This window comes from Vespa crabro, chromosome 2 (assembly GCF_910589235.1).
Source record: "Vespa crabro chromosome 2, iyVesCrab1.2, whole genome shotgun sequence".
Lineage (NCBI taxonomy): Eukaryota > Metazoa > Arthropoda > Insecta > Hymenoptera > Vespidae > Vespa > Vespa crabro.
Window position 1 is genome coordinate 13,003,309 of NC_060956.1, and position 10,777 is coordinate 13,014,085.

Genomic DNA, 10,777 nt, shown 5'->3' on the forward strand with positions numbered 1-10,777 from the left:
ATTTGATAAGCTAACTTAACTAATGTGATATAATAGAAAAGGTTAATTAAAAAAATTAAAAGAATAATTAAAAGGTTAATTAAAATGTAGATGATGTTGCCCGACACAATAATTATTAACCAGCATGATTAGGAAGAAAAATTTCATAATACCGAACGTAAAAATATATATATATATATACTTATATATGCTTTAGATTAATGTAAGAGGTATACTACCCACGGTCTGAAATATAAAACACTCATGTGAAACTTACAAGGAAGCTATTATGTATGTATTATCTATGATCAGAAGCATGAGATCCTGCATACTCTTCTGGCTTAACGTAGAGTTTTATACTAACCTAGGATGAGTCATACGGCGACGTGACACGTTCCCCCTAAGAAAGTCGCCAGGACATTGCGTTCCCAGATGACTTAGTACTGCTCGCAACTATTATTTTCTTTGATATAAGATATTTTGGAGTTGGGTGTAGGAGTTGGATGTGGGAGTTGGTGTCACATCACTTTCCTCTGTCATCACTGGTTAGTCATTATTCATGCTCGCACTAAAGAAGATGCATTAACGAGCTTTAAACAGCCTTTAGCAGGTGTAGACTCCAACTATATACTGTATGAGCACGTACCCTCATATTATCGCATCCCCACAGACTTTTATCCATTTGATCATGATGAAGTTAGATTACTCTAGTATTTGACGATCCGATTGCTAAAAATACCTGCCACAATTTCAAGATAGCGTTTTCCATGATCTTATTGAGTTCAGATTCCCTTAGCATGTTGTATAGCTACAACATGCTACAAAATATTATGTTAGATAGGACATGATGTCCTGTAGTTCCTCTTGCTATTGCATTTAGGAGGCTCGGTTTTGGCCTGACAACGTAATGTAGTCGCGTTAAATTTTCTAAGTTTTACTATAGATAGATGCCACTTGTCATTAGGTGTTGCGTGTCTGTGTATTTCTAGATAGTATTTATCATTGAACGAAGGACTTGTGGAAGTAGGATTTCGACCGGTTTAGACGTGAATCGATACCAACTCCCCCCCATAGAGAATATTGATGGCAATGAAGTGTTACATTCTCTAATGTTTCTCGTTTTTACTAATACTCTCTATTTGGATATCAAATATAGACTTCTATTGGTATACCGAGAGTTCATGGTAACATTCTTCCGACTGTCTTACTTTCGCTGCGACGTGGGTGCACTTGACTATGTGTATTATAACCATTATATGGTTATAACCATATAACAAAAACATTCAATAGAATGCGGCAAAGATATCATTGGGAACACATGAAGGAATAAATTCAGACATTCATTCAGAACTGTCTGGATTGCCAATTAAAAAAGTTAGTGATGGTCAAGGGTAAACAAAGATACAAAACTCATACGCTCAGAACTGCGTTCAATAAGGTTCCAATAAATATAGTGTGTTCTCTCCCTCAAACTACAAAGGTAAATACATTCTGACAATATAGGATCATTTTACCAAGTTCTCCATCGCCGTACCCCTCCGCAACAATATCTCTCTATAGACATTGCAATGATTACTCACCTAATATGCAAATTCGGGGCATTGTGCTCTATTATTACGGACTAAGCCGTCAACTTTCTAAGTTCACTAATGAAAGCGATAGCGCGGAAATTCCGAATTAAGCAATACAAGACAACAGCATTCTATCCGCAATATAACGGGTCGATCGAAAGATCACATCACGTGCTATTGGAATATCTGAAACAGTTCACAAGTAAGGAAAAAGATTGGGAGGAATGGTTAGATACTGCCATGTTTTCGTATAATATCAGCATTCATGAGGGAACACATTTTTCACTCCATTAACTTGTTTTCAGGAGGATAGCTCGACTACTGGCGATAAACCCACACTTCGACGAAAGCATGAATCAGAAATATCTAAATTACTACATAAAATTTGTTAATAGAATTAATTATATGTAAAAGGTAGCACAACGAAATCTTAGAAGCGTCAAAGAATTGTAAAAGAAATATTATGATCGCAAGATAAATCCTTAAACATTGAATAAGGGAAATAAAGTATTTTTACTGAAAGAACCTATATTACAATTGGGAAATCAACACGTTAGCCCCCATAAGATTCTAGAACTGCTATCTCAAAACAACGTTAGGTTGCAGATGCACGGGAGAACAAAGATAGTGAACTGTAACAAATTAAAAAAATGTAAGCCTAAGTCGAATAGGTAATACTCTGTTTCAGAACAATGACGCAGGCGTTATCAATAACGGTAATAATCGTATGTTCGGTAAAAATCTACACCGCTTTCTTAAAATATGATTACGGAGAAGGGATTATGAACATCACGACTCTATCACTGTTGGATACGGGATCTGCGACACCGTTATGCAGACACCGAACTTCACGCAAATCTATATCCAACTCCTTCACCTGGAAGATTACGAACAGACACATGTACACCAGTGCCGTGTAGAACTGAACCGCCTAATATATCACTGCTGAATAGTATAACACGAGTCTGTCGTTCATAAGGGCAGAAAGATATACCTAATGAGCACGACCTCAGAAGCCTGCAAGGCCGCGTTCAATACTGAAATTCTATCGATAACTCCTACGCTGCAGATATCAGGTCTGAAAGCTAATGTCATTGCGTACCGAATAGTCACACTGTCTATATCAATTTCAACTGACGAATATTGCGCTGGAACGCAGTATGCTCACACGTACGGCACAATTTATCCTGCTTCCTAAAAATGTATTTTCAAAGGAATCGGGAGAGATTTCAACTTTTTATATAACGGAGATTTCACTTTTCTTTATACATGATTGGCGAATAAGTTCGAAGAAGCAAAAAACTTAACGAAATGTTTTCAAAAACCTCGAAAGCGTTTGAAACAAAAACTTGATTCTTACGTAAAGCAGTCTGCTGAATTCTTTTGAAACAAAAGAAAGTGTGACACAACTTTTGTCTTTACACTTACGTATGCGTCCATCATCAGAACATAAAAAGTTGTAATCTCGTCCGATTTATTTGAAAGCGGATTCTATCGACCCAGAATAGAGAGAGTAACAAAAAATTAACTGCATGCGAATATATAATACGAACAGCAACGGAGAATAAGCGCGTAATATCTGAGAAACGCGCAATTATCTACAAAGATAAGAGAAAACAATATAAATCCCATAGAAGTTGTGCCATAATTAAGAAAATGTTACCAAACGATTCAGTAGACTGAGTTACTTAGGATTCGGGGCTCGTTTTAAATGGATTCGAGGTTTTTGAATTCATTTCGTTATGTTTTTCCCCTCTTCGCACGAATACGGCCATCGTCGAAAAATGAAAATTTGAAATCTTGTTCGATTCCTTTGCAAACGGATTCTATCAAACCAGAATAAAGAGAGTAACAAGAAAATAAAGTGTATAAGAGGATATAATACGTACGGTATCGGAAAATTAGTGCCAAATATCAGAGAAACTAGCGATTCTCGATAAAGATAGATAAAAAACGAAATAACTCAAAAGGAAGATGTGCAACAGTTCAGAAAAGGTTAACAAACGATTCAGCAGTCTCCATTATATAAGATTCAAATCTAGTTTTAAACGGATTCAAGAATTTTAATATCTTTTTATTACGTTTTAAGTCTCTTCGTCAATATACAGGCATCGTCGGAGAATGAAAAATTGAAATCTAGTCCAATACATTTGGAGACATTCTTTCAACGCAGAATAAAGAGAGTAACCAGAATATAATTTGCTTACAAGAATACAGTACGTACAGCAACGGAATATTAGTGTGCGATATCAAAGATACCTACGATACTTAACAAAGATAGGAAGACTCGAAATAACTCGGAAAGAAATTATGCCACATTTTATACTATGTTACGAAGCAATATAATAAATTATGTCACATAAAAATCAAGTCTCATTTTAAACGAATTTAAGGTTTTTGATATCATATTGCTACGTTTTACGCCTCTCCGCCCGTATATGGTAATCGTCGGAACACGGAAAGTTGAAATTTCGTCTGATTCCTTTAAAAACGAATTCTATCGATTTAGTTTAAAGAGAAAAACAAGAGTGATTCATGCTATCGAAGATATTATTTAAACTTCAACGTAGAGTTGACGTAATATTGGAGAAACCTTAAATTGTTTCCTCACATAGATATGACTAAAAATAACTGCGACAGAGAATGTACTATACTTCTGGAAATGTTACCAATGGAATCAACAAACTGAATAACATAAAAAATATGTCGTGATTGAGACGAATTCGAGATTTTTGATAATTTTTCGTTACGTTTTGCTTCTATTATCGTGTATATTGTCAACGTCGGAACATGAAATCTCATTCAATTCCTCTAAACACGGATTCTGTCTGTGTTGCGACACTCATCGTATCGCTATTGATTCGATCCGGGTCATATAATGATACGTAAAGTTTACGCTAATGATACATTCTACCCGCAGGTCGTATCTTCGGCATACGTGAGTTTGGAAAAAACTAGAAAGATATCGTCTATGCGAGTTTTCTCACCTATAGTTATTGCCCGTATGTTTCGTCCTCACTGATAGCTATAGGAATATTAGGTAGGATTTATAGGTTATTAGGAATGGAAATAATTTTACATATTCGAATTTTATGACTGCGTTACAAAAGGTGCAATCTAGGATCGCGATGATGTTTTCGATTCTGGAGTTGCAGATTTGAAAGAACGTAGCAGTTCGAAATTAAGACGAACTCGGAATGATTTAAGAACTTATCGCGATATGAGAATACTTTTCCTTTACTATTAACGCAACCGGGATTATGGAATGAACACGAAGTATAATAAAACTTAGATTTATTAATCTTAAAAAAGTGAAAGAAATTATAAATTTCACAATAGTCACTTCGTGTCGAAAGATGGGAATAAATTTGATTCGTTGAAGAATGAAGTGCTATATCAGTGGAAAGCTTCATGGAGATGCTTATATTGCGTTCGTTATCCAATCAGTGTGAAGCAGTTGGATGCTGCGTTGCTATTGGTCCGCATCCTTCTTCATTTTAGGCAAAGAGAGGACAACCAATGAGGTTACGTTAACCATAATGTTGCACTGCCATTGGTCTGGAGCGCCATGCGTAGAGCTCCAGCGTAGGTGAAGGGTAGAATCGTTGCCTTGGCGTTGAAGAGAGAAGTTCGAAAATTCTTATGACGTTGTGGAGGGGAGCCTACTTAATGTAGGGCATAAAGAAAGTAATAGTCTCTTATATTATATAATAGCGGTCTTAGGAATTAACGAAGAAAACACGTAGTGACGTATTTTTGTTAATGGCCTTCTGTTACTTGCTCTTCGGCGGACTAAACACATGTTCCCGTGCCTTGTTTGTATCCCTCAATTATCTGTTTTTGGTAATGCGAACACTTGGAGACGCGTCACGTTGTTTTCCTGCTGCTTATTTTTTAGACGTAAGCAGCTGATCGAGACGTATTGTTATAAGTCAGCTGTTTTAACGCTATTGTACTTTCGTAATAAAAACAATGTACTTCGAAAAAAGTAGAAATTCGTGTAATACACATGATGTTCAAGAAGTAGCGATTTATATAGTATAGCGTTCGATAAGTAAAAGATTATATTTTATATTAAGAAAATATATCATGCGTAAAGGATTATTACAATAGTATATATATACTATATATAGTATATATAGTATATAATAAATGGGTTTTATAATAACTCGTTTTAATTAGGGTAAAGTGATAAACGAAAATATGTTTCTCTGTGAACAAAGAAATAAATCTTTATTTATTAATCACTAATTAATCTTACCTGTAAACAAAGAAATAAATCTTTATTTATTAATCACTAATTAATCTTACCTGTGAACAAAGAAACGACAATTCACATTTATTGTTCACTCTGTTAAATTTTATTTAATAATTATTATTCACACAGTTAATTTTTATATTACGCTCTAGTGCTACTTCTCTCGTTTACGTTCTATTTCTTACTGCCCGTTTCTCTCCCAAATCTTAACGGCTCGATTTGTAGGTAACAAAAGAATTTGTAGATAACAAAAGACAAAGGAAGGGCGGGCCATGAGACACACGGCAAATCTACCTAAAGAAAGTTTACTTTCTTTACATAATATATATATGTATTATATATGTTATTTAATAAAATGACTCCCTATATGACGGACACAAGGAAAGATATCTGATATTATATAATAAAATGAGTATAATAAATATTCAGTTAAATGTAAGAGTGGCGTTGGACGTAATACATATATAATTCAATCCGTTGAATAGTTTGGTAACCAATTCCTGTCGCACAATTCGTCGGAGTTATTTCGATTGTCACCCATCTGAATCCAGAATCGCACGTTTATTCAATATTACGACAATTCTCCGTTTCAATTCAAATAGTATCCCCGCAAGAACATTATATTCTTGTTACTCTCGTTAATTCGGATCGATAAAATCCAGTTTTGGAAGAATCAGAAGAGATTTCAACTTTTCGTGTTTTGCCTACGCTAATATATATCTATGTCGACATTAAATGTAATACAAAGATATCAAAAACTTCAAATCTATTTCAACAATGACTTGCTCCTTATGTAATTCAGTCCGCCCAATCGTTTGGTAACATTTCCAGAACTGTAGTACAACTTTTGTCGGAGTAATTTTCTTTCATAATTATCTATGTCCAGAATAGTATGTTTCGTTACAGTTTGATTAGTATCCTCGAAAACACGTTATATTCTTGTTACTCTCGTAAAACCGCTAAATTGTTCGAACAGATTTAATAATAAGACAGATTTAAAGATTTAACATCACCCTCACTGTTGCGTCGTGTGGGTGCAACTACGAAAACGATTTTAGATACACGTCTCGTACCGGACCAGCGATGACAGTCGATTTGCACCGAGAAATATCCCCAGTCTCGTCCTTGTTGTCCGAGCTATAGACCCACTGGTCGCGATGAATAAGTGTAATGACACTAGGCTAGGATACCGTTGTAGGCCGTCAGCAAAATACCGCTCGCCGCGTTCTCGCAAATTAATGAGAACGCTCGTTCTTTTAAAGGATTCCGTGAGATTCGAAAAGTAAATGCGCGATATTAAATGTTGCGCGCGTTGAAATTATCACCGTATATTTGATGAAATAAGTTATAATTGTTTGTGTTTCGTGTAATGATGTGTAATTAGTGGTACTGGCTGTATCTGAAGGAGATTTGAGAGCTTAGATGTTGTAAGTCTGGAAGATGTAACTTGACTGCCTTTTTAGTGTTTTTAGAACTATCCACGCAGACTGTAATGAGATTGGGAAAGAGAATAAAAAGGGCGGAGTTGAAGTATATAAAGGGAAAGAATAAATGCCTATTGATCGGTTATAGTTGATTGGAATTAAACATTCCATGTATGCCTCCTTTGTTCTAATGATGGTGTGGTTAGAGAATGCCAATGAATATTTCAAAGCTAGAAGCCAGATAACCCTTGGCTTATCGCATCTACAGGTCTACTTTCACTATTTACTTATTGGCCGGAATAACATATTATCAAAACCCAGATACTTTACTAAGAATACCTAGACCCAGACAATATGTTTTTTATCTATGCGTTTTGTTAGTTAATATCCAATAGGTTCCCAAGGATAAATATTTTCGATGGTGATATATGACCTTTAAGAGAAAGTACCATGAACAATAGAGAAACGCACATGTGCGTCAACAGTCACTGTTGCCTGTCTATATGACTGAGATTCGGACCTTTCATCCATCGACATGTTGGGTACACCCAGGAACAGTTAAATATGTACTCATGTATCTTCTATATGCTCGCAGATACTTATTGGTTGACTGCAGGGGTGAGTATGCGAGACACGTTGTTTCCTATTTCCATGACTCTTAACATAAAAAATAGAAATCGTGTGTTAGTCCACACACAATGTGTGTGTGTCACAATTTAACAACAAATAATCATTTGATATATATATATATATATATATATATATATATATATATATATAATATCTTAATTTTTTTATTTTAACTCGTTTTAATTAGGGTGAAGTGACAAACGGAAATATGTTTCTCTGTGAACAAAGAAACGACAATTCACGTTTATTGTTCACTCTGTTAAATTTTATATTTTACTCTCGTACTACTTCTCTCGTCTACGTTCTATTTCTTACTGCCAGTTTCTCTCCCCAAATCTTAACGGCTCGCTTTGTAGGTAACAAAAGAATTTGTAGATAACAAAAACAAAGGAAGGGCGGGCCATGAGACGCGTGACAAATCTACCTGGAGAAAGTATACTTTCTTTACATATATATATACACGTTTTCTAGTTTATATGGATTTCTATAAGTACATAATTACTTACATATGTAGTCTGGCTCTGATGTTACTGAAGGTTGATCCTTATTGACTACCAACTGTTTCACTGACTCTAAAGAACGCGAATTTTCAATAAAATTGATTATATTTGACAATTCACAATTTATTAATTGTAAGGCGCAACCGTGATAATCACGTAATTGTAAAATAATAATTCTACATGTTGCGCGCGCGCATAAAATAATGTTGTAATTATGATTTTAAATTAATGAACAATGTCAAGCGTTCGACAAAGACGTATCTACAATTTATTATAACCATTACTTTACTTCTAACAAATTGCAAAGATATAAGAACAAAAAAAAAGAAATAGAAAAAGAATGAAAAAATAATGATAACTCTTTCAGAAATTAGATCAAAGTTCCTACAAAAATGTATATATTTTTTCTGCAACATCAACGAATACTCCCATATGCCAAGGTGTTGCGTTTAGTCTGAAAAAAATATAAATGAACCTTATTATAAATATTATACTTACACAAATGGAATGTAAAAATGTTTATAAAGTACTTAAAGTGTAAGCAGAACTAATGACAAAATTTGATACTTGAAAATATAATCAGTTTTAAATTCTTACCCTCTATTAAGGATGATAACAACAAAAAAATACTGCTATATTACATCCAAAATTAGGATGAATGTTACATTAACTATGTTTCCTTTAAATTTGTTTTCTTGCTGCTCTTGTATTTGTAAGTTTATGAATATTCCATAAACAATTCAACTTTTTCATTCATTTATAAGTAGTAAAATAATCCATTATCAATATTTTACACATATAACCTGAAAATTTTTTAAATCAATTAGTAAACGTACAAAACCAATAACTTAATCGCTTTCTGTCTTATTCACCGAATTTATTAATCTTTTAGAGCTTTATTAAGTAACATTTCTAGACACAGAATATATTTATTCTTTCCATTAATTTAAAAAAATTATATTCAAACGAATTATCACTTTAATGAATTATTCGTTAACAAAAAAAAAGATAAATAAATAAATAAAATAAAATAAAAATAAAAAAAGAAATTAATCCAGTACAAATATTTTTTTGCATATTATCGCGTTTTAAATCTTTAATTATTTTATTCTTTGTATCGTGCGTATCTATATATATACGAGTCCCATATAAAAAAATATCAATTAATATTATTCAATAATAAGAAAATACAGGTGTATTAACGAAATAAAAATATATTGTGCCAAAAAATGATATATCCATATTAACTATTTGAAGGTCACACCAAAAGCTATATGCGCAGCAAAATGCGCAATGTACTAATGGTTTCATTTGTGACGTCATTACATGTAAAAAGAATTTATAAAATTCGTAAACAAAGCAAAGAAATATGAGAAAAATTCTTCTTACCTTCAATCAAAAGTGTCAATATATTCGTAATGATTTCGAAAAAAAGGCTCCAATTTTGGCTGATACTGTTTTCTCTCATATACGCTGATATAAGATGTATCAGTAAAACAAGTCGAAAATTTTCTAATTCAAAAGACAAAAAGGAACAATAATGTTATAACCTTTATATAGAACAAAAATAAATATATATATATAGATGATAGAACAATAGACAAGGAAAGAAGATAATGGAAATTTCTTTTTATTTATTTTCGACAGCTATCCAATTAGACTTCTTTTCTCTCTCGGATACTGCATATAGAAATATGACAAAAAAGAAATCATGCTCTTGTTAAAGATCGTTTTAAAGATGTCAAAAAAAATGTTTCTTATAAAAATATTAAAGATACAAAATGCTATCATATATAGGTAAACGTTTCTATCAAAAATGATCTCTTTTTAGAGAAAGAATGAGAGAGAAAGAGAATGAGAGGGAAATAAAATGTTTTTTGATTTTATTTATTTATGGAGATTTTAACTATTATTTTTCTCATAGAAAAATTCCATGTAAAGAAGAGAGAGGTAGAGAGAGAGAGAAAGAAAGAGAGAGAGAGAGAGAGAGAGAGAAAATGAGAGAGAGAGAGAGAGAAAGAGAAAATGAGAGAGAGAGAGAGAGAGAAAGTGAGAGAGAAAAAGTGAAAAAGGGAGAGAGAAAGGATGAGATAGGGAGAAAGAGGGAGAGAAATAACTTGTGTTTCTTCATTTTATCTATTGAAGAGTGAAGTAATGAGAAATAGAGAAAGAGAGATGTAGACAGGAGACAAAGAAAAAGAAAAAGAGAGTGAGACGTGATGGAGGAATTTGTGATGTTTGTTTTTGTTTGTTTTTTAATATTTTAACTATTATTTTTCCCAATGAATAATTCCATATAGAAACGGGAAATGTGGAGAGAGAGAAAAAGACAAAAGAGAGACAGATAGAGGCAGAGAGATAAAGACAAAGAAAGATGACGATAGATAGAAAGAGGAAGAGAGTCTAAAAGAGAGT

The 10,777-nt window shown here is 33.3% G+C and overlaps 1 long non-coding RNA gene across 2 annotated transcripts; it reads right to left on the bottom strand.

Moving 5' to 3' along the window:
• Positions 1-8,643: 8,643 nt before the first annotated feature.
• LOC124433222 lies at positions 8,644-9,919 on the bottom strand. 2 transcript variants are annotated; one of them, XR_006944452.1, is made up of 3 exons: positions 9,752-9,919; positions 8,960-9,165; positions 8,644-8,816 (listed from the first exon to the last, which is right to left on the bottom strand). It is a non-coding gene; the product is annotated as an uncharacterized LOC124433222 (long non-coding RNA). The 2 variants fall into 2 exon arrangements; XR_006944453.1 differs by lacking the exon at positions 9,752-9,919 and adding an exon at positions 9,235-9,290.
• Positions 9,920-10,777: the final 858 nt, after the last annotated feature.